Below are 12,494 nucleotides of genomic sequence, written 5' to 3'. Positions count from 1 at the left end.
ACTCACAGTTAATCTCAGTAAATCGCACTTTGGCAAAACGTCTATAAAATGTCTTGGACATGTAATTTCAGCAGAAGGCATTGCGCCTGACCCGGAAAAACCTCAAACTTTACGTGACATTACTGTACCTACGACGAAGAAACAACTACGCAGCTTTTTGGGTTTAATTAACTTTTTTCGTAAATTTATTCATTACACTGCTTTAGACACCCCTAGATTATGTCAATTGAGGGGTAAAAACACTATTTCGTATTGGGATAGCCAAGCACATTCTGAATTTGTCAATCTGAAACAAGCTTTGTTGAATCCACCACTTTTATCATATCCAGATCTTACTAGAAATTGCCACCGACAGTTCCAACACCGCTTTAGACGTACACATTTTTCAGGAAATTGAAGAAGATGGTTCTACAGTAATTAAAAACATCGCCTTTGCGAGTCGCATTCTGTAACCTGCTGAACGCAATTATTCTGTTACAGAACTTGAAACATTATATGTTGTATGGGCATTTCCGAGATTTAGGCATTTTTTTATGGAAGGCACACTACCATTTACACAGATCATAGAGCTATACAGTTTTTACTTTCAGCAATATTTACACACGACAAGTTAAGCAGATGGAAACTTTATTTACAGGAATTTAATTTTACAATTGTTCATATTCCAGGTACACAAAATATTGTAGCAGATGCACTATCCCGTTCTCTCAGCAACAATCAGCAAGACATCGCAACCAACTTCTGCCAAGCAAATTTTAGCGTCATGTATATTCAACAAGTTGCATTCGAAAATTTTATTTCGTCATCATTACGAGACATAGCACAAGAGCAGAGTAAAGACAACGTATGGAAAGAAATTAAACACCTTTGGCAAGATAGGAATAATGTTACCATCAGAAACCATTACACTGTACGCAATAATATTCTGTTTCGCCGCTCTCACCCTGACAGCAATAATTGTTTACTATGTATTCCTGACGAACTTGTTAACAAATTAATTTGGTATACTCATTTAAGTTACGCACATTACGGAGCCAGAAAATGTTTTCTTACACTGAGACAGAACTGTTATTTTGCCAACATGGAGAAACGTATTCGACGAGTTTTAGCGTCATGTAAAATCTGCCAGAGAGCTAAGTCAGACACGACTTCACATATTCCTCCGTTACATCCCATTGTACCTGTTAAATTGAGATACATGGCCGCTGTAGACATTTTTGGTCCGATTCCCAGATCTAATAGAGGTTTTTGCTACATCTTTGTCGCTGTTGAACTCACTTCAAAATTTGTTACCTTCACTCCGTTACGCAAAGCTACTGCTAAATCTGTTTCGAAAGCATTTGTAAAACATTTTGTATTTCATGTAGGGCATGTATTGAAAGTAATTTCCGACAATGGACCACAGATTCGATCTGCGTTATGAACACGTATGTTACGAGCAAGAAACATTTCTCCGATCTATATATCCAGGTATCACGTTTCTTCGAACCCTTGTGAACGACTAATGAAAGAAATTGGTAAACTGTGTAGATTATACTGCTATAAAATACATATTGATTGGGATACACACATACTGTCATTCCAGAATGTAATTAACTCCATACCAAATGAATCTACTATGTTATCTCCGACTGTTATACCGAAAAATGTTGAACCACCTAACAAAATTAAAGAATTAATATCCTTTCCTACATCTCGTCGACTACGACAACATGAAATAACTGACATTGCGCTGAACAACATCCAACGTGCCGCAGAGCGCCGGAGAAGACAGCAAAAACAGGTTTGTACACGCCGTGACTTTCACATTGGACAGAAGATATTAGTACGCACATACTATTTATCCAACAGGGGAAAGAATAGATGCAGTAAATTTGAGCTTTTATACGCAGGTCCATATCGAATTCGCAGCGTTCCTCACCCCAATGTAGTACTTGTCGAAACTCTGAGAACCAGAAAAAGTAAAGGCAATCACCATGTCTCCAATATTAAACCCTTTATTGAATGAACATACTTTATGATTTATCACATTGTAATGCCATTTCCTGATTTTTATATGACCACTTATGCAATTATATTTATATGAACAATTACAGATGATTATCATATTTTTTCTTGGCAAGTGCGCGGCAAGGTAAGGTTAGCAGGTCGCTTTTCTTGTCGTTATATGTCAGACCGTGCACATTTTTCCAGATGAACTTACATATTTTTTGACCAATTATGCAATTTTATCTATGTGACTACTTACTGATGATTATCAAATTTTTTCTTGGCAAGTGCCCCGCAAGGTAAGGTTAGCAGGTCACTTTTCGTGTCGTTATATGTCAGACCGTGCACATTTTCCATTTTTCGTGTATGTATGATTGTTTACCTGTTTTCTTTGTATGGACTACGAAATCTTTAAGATATAACAAACACCAGTTGACTTTAACATTTTTCCTTATGATATCTCAAAATCTTGACTATTCTACACTTTCAGCTACTGCATTATGAGACTGTGTGTACATTTTTGCACCTGAACACTCTCTATGTTTTTGACGTAATACGTTTTCTGTGATGCTATGATGTATGCTTAATTATATCACTACAAACAAGTTTTTATTTAATGAGTATATGATTTAAATGCAAGATATTAATCCTTATTCATCATTTTCAGAAAGCAATAACGTGTAAAAGAAATAACTTAAACAAACCACAGTGGATTACTATGAAATGGGAATTTCACCATCGAAATGAACGAAATAAAATGCAATACCTCGTCATGAAGAGTAAATGGGTCAGAATTAACAAGCATTAACAAGAATATACTACACACATCGTATGATAGCAGTCTTAACTAATTATTTTTCTTTCAGAATACGAGGCGATTGATGCAGGCGGTCAGACCGAACTACACATCTTAGTGATGAAATGTGCTAGAAATAAGAAACTCTATACTATAAATAGTTGTATGAGTAAATGGTAATATGAATAATGAATAACGAAGTGTCTTTTTTTGCAGATGATAATGAATGATGATGAATAGTTATGTGAAGAATATGCTAATATGAATAATGAAGTTTTTCTTTGCAGGTGATGATAGTAATTAAGTTATGGTAATATGAATAATGAAGTTTTTCTTTGCAGATGAGGATAATGATGAAGCTTATATATTTACTGTTAGTTAAGAAATGCTATGTAGTTATTTAAGTATTTGTTGCAGTTGGTTTTGACAGTATGTCTTATGTCACATGGTATAATGACTGAATGTTTTGGAAAGGACAGCTAGAGTACATACATATTGAGTACACGTTTCATTACCTGTTAATTCGAAGTTCACTACTTTTCAGCATAATATGCGTTTCTTCTTTCAGCTGAATAATTCATTTTGTATTTTTTCCAGGAGAAGCTATTCATGAAATTAATGTGCTATAAGCAGTTAGTTATTAAACCTGTTCTAGTACTTGCATTTTATTTTTTGCCCATTTGTGTGTGTCATTCATGAATGTGATCACATATACTCAACTTGTTCATAACCTTGCTACAGCTGACTCATGACGAATGATGCTACTAATCGTTATTTGTAGCATTAAGTCAAAAGCAAATATTTTCATGCCCCAGCAGTTAACTATCGATCCCAATGCAATGCACTGCTAGCACAAAAAAAATGTATTACCAGTCCCAAATAATGCTACCAGTTTAAAAGTTCTAAACATAATGCAAATTTCTCAGATCTATTAAATCCATTATATCTATGTATTATTGGACCACAGACCTTGAGTAATAGTTACATAGTGTTATATTTTAAATATGTCCTATGTCACTTGAATGATAAGTTCTGAGAAATACTAAATGATGTTTTGTAATAATGCATAAATGCTATGCCAATAATTTCTGTAAATAATATTTTTGTTATACTGTATAAATGCTATGCCAATAGTTAACTCTCATTTTGAATGATGACTTCTAAATAATACTGAGTAATGTTTTATAAAACTATATGAATACTTTGTAATTGGCCAATGAATGCCACTGTTTCTTATATTTTAAATTTGTCTTATGACACTTATATGCTATTATATATGAATACCAGTAGCTTGATGCTACACTAATTAACTATAATTTTGAATGATGATTTCTGAACAATGCACAAAAATGGTTTGTAACTGGCCAATGAGTGCCAATGATTACTATAACTAGATGAATTATGTTAATGCTATGCCATTAATTAACTCTTGCTTTGAATGATCACTTCTGAATAATGCATAAAAATGGTTTGCAACTGGCCAATGAGTGCCAATGATTACTATAACTAGATGAATTATGTTAATGCTATGCCACTGATTAACTCTTGTTTTGAATTATGACTTCTGAACATTGCATAAATATGGTTTGTAACTGGCCAATGAGTGGCAATATTTGGTGTAATCAGATGACTTATGAATAACGTTCTGTAATACTCCATACATAGTACAGAAGTATTTAGTAACCAGGCAATGAGTGCCAACAATTACTCAAATCGGTTGATAGACTAATGTAATTCTCAATGATGACTAGCATAAGACTTAATGTCCTTCACCTTCTGACCTAATTACCAGAAATTACTGCAATATCCGTCTGTCCTGTCCATCCTAATGATCATGGAGCACTATATTTGGATTACGCACTAATTCTATGTTGGTGAAAAACTATCAATTCTGCGGGAGTGTGGTGTTGACACATCATGCTGTCCACCACCTTGAACGATGCAGATGTTATTATGGTCCCACTGTTTGGTGTACCTAATGTACTACCAAAATGATAACATTGAGTATTAATACGATATTCCAGTGTCTTAGCTACACTGATTATTACTTCAGGGAAGAGAACTTCAGATTGTCTCACTTGGTGTTGTGCTTCTGTAGAAAGATATGGAATTTCAGTGCAGCTAGGTGCAACCTGCTGTGCTACAACCATGATGCAATCCTTCCCTTTCTTCCCTAGTTCTTATAAAATGTGTGTGCACTTTATGTCATTTATCAATATGTTTTGTACTCTTGCATATTCATTTTGTCATTGCTTGATATGTTCTGTACTCAATGCATGTGCACTCTATTTCATTTCATGTTCTGCACTTATATATATATATATATATATATATATATATATATATATATATATATATATATACTCTGTGACTGCAAACTTAGTTATTTAAGTAGATTTTAGAAAAATTTGTTGCTCATGGCAAGTCCAATTGACTCACCATCGCTGCCAAATTCCCCCCCTCCCCCCCAGTGGAGGGTTATGTAAGAGGTCCGAGCAGATGTAATTTCGATGTATTGCTCATGCGCTGCCTGTGATATGCAAGGTCTCTGACCAGAGAGCAGTGTTGACTGCAGTAGGAACTGTGTAGCTGTAGGAGCAAGTTGTTGCTAGTCTGGAGTCTGCTCTGGTCTGGTATGGTGTATCATGTTGGCTGGCCCAGTCGCGGTGCAGCGATGCCGGAGCCTGAGTATTACTGTATAAGGTAATAAGCAGCCTCGCGCATATGTAGCAATGTTATCTCAACTCCCATGTAAATGTTTTAAAAATCTCGTAATAATAATCTTGCTCATAAAAAGTAACTTTTAACAACCATTCATTTCAATATAAAGAATTTACTAATTTCTCCCATCCATGATCATCCCGATTATTGCAATAGAAAAAACAGTTGCTTCTTTTCATAAATGACAGATAGGTCGGCCAGCATTGCACAGAGCTGTGCCGGAAAAATTTACTGGAAGAGCAGATATATGTGGTGACTTCATTGAGGTAAGAATGTTTCCTTTATTATTCAGAATGATCTTTCAGGGCCATGACGCAGCACTGCTGTCGTCCAAAATTTATCAGGTTAAATTCACAGTGAGTTACTGAAAAATTATAAGTGAGCGACAATTTAATTGAGAGGTTAGTTACATTGTTTTATTACCAGGTTACTGATTTTTTTTTTGGGATGTTACACTGAATGTGAACGACATAATTATAATTTTTACTGTTGAGAGGTTTAGGAATTTTTCTGCCTTGAGGTTACGCTAAATGTGAATGAATTTTGACCTTAGATTAAATCACAAAGAATTTTGTGTGGAGGTTAATGTGAAAAGAATTTTTTAGGGAGCTTATAAATGTAAAAGAATTTTGTTTTGAGGTTACACTAAATTAGAATCATTATTCGTATTATTTATTTAACATTTTGTGGGGAGGTTACAATGTATATATCTCCTCGTTTTCTTCACACTAAAGCAATTTACAGTCTGCCACTATGACATAAAAAGTTGAGTGTTGCCAACGTGCAAGACCAAAAGTTGAGGCCGTAAAACAGTAGGCCTATTGCTGTCGTTATTATTATAGTTGTAGTTACTGCCTTTAGTCAGAAAACTGGTTTGATACAGCCTCTCCCTGTACTCATTTATCCTGTGCAAGCTTCTTCATCTCCGAATAACTACTGGAACCAATATCCTTTTAATCTGCTTGCTATATTCGTCTCTTGGTCTCCTCTATGATGTACCCCCCCCCACCCCCTCCGTTACACATAATATCCTACAATACCAAACTGTCGATCCCTTGATGCCTCAGAATGTGTCCTATGGGAGGACCCCTCCTTTTTGTCAAGTTGTCCCACAATTTTCTTATTTCCCCAGTTCTGTTCAGTATTTCCTCACAAGTTACACAGTCTACCCATCTAATCTTCAGCACTAATCTGTAGACTACATTTCAAAAGCTTCTGTTCTCTTCTTGTCGCCTGCCGAAGTGGCCGAGCGGTTCTAGGCGCTACAGTCTGCAACCGCGCGGCCGCTACTGCGGTCGCAGGTTCGAATCCTGCTTCGGGCATGGATGTGTGTGATGTCTTTAGGTTAGTTAGGTTTAAGTAGTTCTAAGTTCTAGGGGACTGATGGCCTCAGCAGTTAAGTCCCATAGTTCTCAGAGCCATTTGAACCATCTTCTTGTCTGAAATGCCTGTCATTGATGTTTCACTTCCACACAAGGGTACTCTCCAGACAAATACCTTCAGATAAGACATCGTAACACTTAAATCTATATTTGACGTTAACATATTTCTCATTTCAGAAACGCTTCTCTTGCTACTGCCGGTCTACATTTTATGTCCTCTTCACTTCAGCCAGCACAGTTGTTTTGCTGCCAAAATAGCAGATCTTATCTAGTACTTTAAGTGTCTCGTGCCCCCTCTAATTCCGTCAGCGTCACCTGATTTACTTTGATTACATCTCATTGTCCTTGTTTTGATTTTTTTTGTTCAGCTTATACCTTGCATTTAAAACTCTCACCATTCCGTTCAACTGCCCTTCCAAGTCCTTTTCTGCCTCTGACAGAACCTCGAAGTTTTTTCTTCTCCCATATCTTTAATTTCTACTACAAATTTTTCTTTCATTTCCTTTACTGCTTGATCAGTGTACAGAGTGTATAGAATCGGGGTTATGCTGCAACCCTGCCTCACTCCCTTCTGAACAAGAGCTTCCGTTTCATCCACGTCGACTTTTGTAACTGCCGTCTGGCGTCTGCACAAGTTGATAATAACCTTTCGTCCCTTTGTTGCTCCCTTCCTACCTTCTGAATTCCATATTTCTGCTACTAAACTGCTTTAAAACGACGGTGTACCTCTGAGAGTGCTCTCATCTTTCTCACATTTCTTTCATGTTATCCATGTCTGACGATAGCAGAGTCTTATTTAAGTAGATGGTTTATAAATTAATTCATGAGCGTTTCGCGATGACTACGTCGATTTTCTTTCAGGGATGCTCATTTGATTTCGTCGAGTATTTCTGTTATGATTTAGTGTGAGATTTACCGACTGTTGAAAATCCTGTCTTGGTTCGTACAAATTTTCTAGGTATGAATTAAGAAACGCCTTCAGTCACAATGTTTCGTGTTTTATTTAGTACACGATGCATTTCGGACCCTTTGGGTCCATCTTCAGATGTAATTCGTCTTGATACATGATTTATTTGTTCTCGTGAATGAGATGAGATGCATGTTGTAAATAATCCAAGAAAAGCGTTTTTAACGTTTTAGAAACAGTGCTTGCGAATGTACCTTTTGAATGAAGTGATGTGCTAGAAAACGATGGGGGGAAAAAACTTATACTGTTACTACAATGTCGAAAACGCTTTTCTTGGATTATTTGGAGTATGCATTTCGTCTCATTGATGAGAACAAATAAATCATGTACCAATATGAATTACACGTGAAGATGGACGCATAGGGTCCGAAATGCTTCGTGTACTAAATAAAATTTGTGACAGAAGGCGTTTTTTAATGCAAACCTCGAGTGTACTGAGTACAGTCACGTTTGAAGCTGCAAAATATGGATAAAAATAAACTTATACATTTTGTATACTACACATAATTACTTGTAGCTTACACATATTTTCCTGAGCACTTCGAACATCTTGCACCATTGTCGAACGCTTTCTCTATTCTGATAAATCCTATGAAGTGCGGAGTCACAAACGCTTCCACATTGTCTTTCTTTTCCTGAACTGAAACAGACCATCATTTTATGAATGCTTGGTCTGTTCTTTCGGACAGGAGCAGCCACCACATTGTCATATAATTGATTCGCCTAGATACGAAATCGACCCACCTTCTTCATTGTGGCTGCACAAATAAGTCCGGTGTCCTGCGGAAATTTCGGAGTAACGAGCATGGCGGTAATGGACAGGCACTTCGTGCAAGTGGCACTCGTTGGGAATGTGCGTCGGCCGTTAGGCGTGCTAAGGTAGTCCACGCATTTACGAGGTACACTGTCCCTGCGGTGATTAACGCACCTACCTATCAATCGGGAGATCCCCGTTTCGAATAATGACCCGCGTGTATGTAACATCAATAACCCCTGCCCTTTCCTTTACGTCCTCTCCCCTCCCCCCCTCCCACTTCTCACCACTTCCAATTAACAAAACATCAGTTAACAGACCGCCACATATCTACATTTACTTGATTACTTCTAGTTTCAGCACCGAGGGCCCATTCAGATAATTTGAAACCTATAGTGATGACATAAGAAAATATTGTATTCATTGAAGAATTATTTTAAAAACTGATGAGGTTGATTTTGATGAAATTTGTCGGTAGTTGTCACAAGTGAGGGATGTCCATATGCACTGCAGTTATATTACGTATCTTTGTGCCTGATTGCAGTAATGAAAACAAGCATGCGTCACAGTTCGTAACTCACTAATGTGTCAACATAAACTTGGTGAGGCTAGTTGCTTAGCAGACGGTGATAAGAGACACACGTCTGGTTCGCAAGAAAGTAAACAGTGTACCTCCTTACTAAAGCAGATGCACTGTCTGACAAAAAGGGAGCCATTCGGAAAGGGAGAATGAAACGAAACATAATTTCACAGGCTGAGAGGGTAATGATGCTATTTGCGGTTATTACAGAATGGAGTCGGATTCATTAAGGACTTTCAGGAAGAGGCCACTTACCAGTATAACGTTGCTTCATCCCCTCCTCTCCTGGCCTAGATGCCTGTAATGATTTGGTTGGGCAAGGTATCATTGTGTCATGGTCTGCAAGTGAAGTTCGAGCGGGTTCCACGAATTTACGATCAGGTATTGATCTATAGGTTTTGCTGACCGCAGGGATACTTCACCTTCACGCACGCAGTTCACAGAGACACATACCATGTGTGGACGAGCATTTTCTAGTTGAGAAATGGCACCTAGATACTGCCACATGAGAGGTTAACAAATAAGGACGCAAGGAGTCCGTGATACACCGTTGAGCCACCCTCATTCGCTACCAGCCATGAACCGAAGTCGTACCCCATAGTTCCCCACAGCTTGAGCGCCTCTCCGAAACATTGGAAGAATGGGATCTTTCCCTAGGTCATCACCCTATTCGCCAACTATGGTCGTCCATTGTAGTGCAGAAAAACGGTTCATAACTGAGCTCAGTGCGACGCCATTCATCAGTATTCTATGAGTCCTGGTCGCAGCACCACTGCAAACGCAGCCTGTTGTGAAGTGTTTTCAATGCAGCCTGTGCACAGGATGGCTGCTGGTAGTCTCCTACCAATGGTGCGGGATAATATAGAATTTCTTAGGGCAGCCATCACTTGTTCTCGGATTGCAGGCGTGAGTATGAAAAGGTTGCTATATACTTGGTATACAATACAGCAAACCTCCCTTTTGATGGTCGAACGTTACTTTCAAACTCTGTTTCTGATAACGCTATCTCACTCGAAAACACGGCACCTCCCTGTCCCTCTCATTGATCACTATCTGACACTTTCACGCTTGTTATATTCCCCACTGGACGTGTTGACAACACTAAATGCAAACAACGTCAATGCACTCTGGTGCTTTTTCGACCTGTTACATAGAATTGCAACTCTAATCATTTACATATCCACCAAAAATGTGTGCATGTACGAAGTTACGTTGAATTCGACCATGTCTTCTGACTCCTTCACATTTTCTTGGGAGACAGTGTATTTCAAAAACCGCATTTTTTAAGATGATGATGACGTTGGTTGCGGGGCCCTCAGCATCGAGGTCATCAGCTCCCGTACAAGTTCCCAGTCTTTCCAGTTCCAGTCCCACCGCTTTCCGAATGATGATGAGGAAAACACAAACACCCAGTCACCGAGCGTATAAAATAACCTACCCGGTCGGGAATCGAACCGGGGACGCCGTGATCCTGAAGTAGCAACGCTAGCCACTATACCACGAGCTGCGGACCGCATTGTTTACATCATCTGTATGTCAACTATTATCTTGAATAACGACAGGATTAGCTGAACCGTATTAAATATTTATTAAATACTTTTTATAAATAGTTTCAACCATGGAATTAATGTTCTTTTAGTATAAGAACACCATTTGCAGTTAATTTATTGAATTGGATTTATGAGAAAATAACAATACAGTAGACACTTAAAAATCAAGAATGGAAAACGTTATCTCAAAATGTATAATTTTTACACAATTTGCTAATATGGATCATTCGATCATGTTTTTGTGTAAATATGTTTATACAATTACAATCACCTGTGGAAAAACGTTCATGAAGCCGTTGTTATTGCAGTGTGGCTGTATTAATGACTTTAGACTTACTTGTAGTATGGACTTTTATTGTTATCCGGTCGCCTGTAACGAGGCCATTTCATATATTGCATGTAATTAGTATGGTCATTCAGATATATGTTTTAGTGGACAGAACTGCATGCTACCTATGCAAATCGCAACACATCAGATATGATGGATGGAGTTTAATCTAGCAGTATCGTACAAACCCACTATGAACGATGAGTAAATGGTGGTACAATTCGGCACACACACAAAACGCGATCGGTTTCGCGGCTTCAAGCTACATCATCAGGTTAACAACGTTAATAGACCAGAAGTATACACATCGCTACCAGTCAAAATTTGCTATTCAGACAATATTTTCAATACTGTGGCGAGCGAAATGTGTTGACACTATTCTCTGAATAATAAATTTTGACTAGGAGCAACTGGTATGCCTATGATCTATTCACTTTATGATGCGGCTTGAAGCCGCGAATTCGGTTATGTTTTAATAAACAAAAATCTTGCCAACTGTAAGCGGAGTTCTTCCTAACATCATGCCATTCAACGGTTGCGGTTTCCTGGAACATAAAATAATTTATGATACACATAAAACACAAAGCTCGGTATGTATACTTGATTCACTCAATGATATCCACGCAGCTAAATCAGTTTACTGGGTCTCACGTCAAACAAATTGGAAAACTACAAAACAATGGTTCACTTTTCATCAGAGATATATATGTTGTGTACAATGGTAACTTCATTGACATATTATTTATATGTAAGTTACAAACAAAATACTTCCCATTCTGGAGAAGTTGGATGGTTATCGATCTCGTACGTGTAACTGACTTTTCATCCATAGGAGTCATCAGATATTTTGAAGTATACCACACGACCGTACCACGATGATTATCGTCGCCAGGGCGAATGGGGTACTGTTAAGTATTTGTAATGCAAGTGCACATTAATGCACTTGGCGTGCCACTCAGATGTGTGCGCTTCAGTCTCCCGCGCCCCGACAGAGATCATGAGAGAAATGGAAAACTTTCAACGACCTCACAATGCATTCAGTCTGCATGTACGTATGTATGTATGCGTGTCTGTTTCTGTGAGTGTGTGTGTGGGGGGGGGGGGGAGGAGGTAGGGGTGGTATGTGTGCGTGATACGGAGAGAGGGAGAGAGAGAGAGAGAGAGAGAGAGAGAGAGAGAGTGGGGAAGCGTACTAGTGGCTTAGTGAGTGAATGCCATTCATCTCCAACCAGTTCCAGCTGCCTTCTATCCTTTCATCCTCGCACGGCTGCTGCCCGAACGCTTGGGAGAGAAATTTTTGGCGACGATAGAAGGAGAATGACAGGCGAACGGAGGGAAATGGTGGCTGACACAGATGGGTGAAGAGATGTGCTCAGACTATCGGAATCGCCGGGAATCGTCCAGCCGTACCGCAGCTGGCTGGCTCA

This window comes from Schistocerca piceifrons, chromosome 6, assembly GCF_021461385.2.
Source record: "Schistocerca piceifrons isolate TAMUIC-IGC-003096 chromosome 6, iqSchPice1.1, whole genome shotgun sequence".
NCBI lineage: Eukaryota > Metazoa > Arthropoda > Insecta > Orthoptera > Acrididae > Schistocerca > Schistocerca piceifrons.
Note: the sequence above shows the minus strand (reverse complement) of the source record.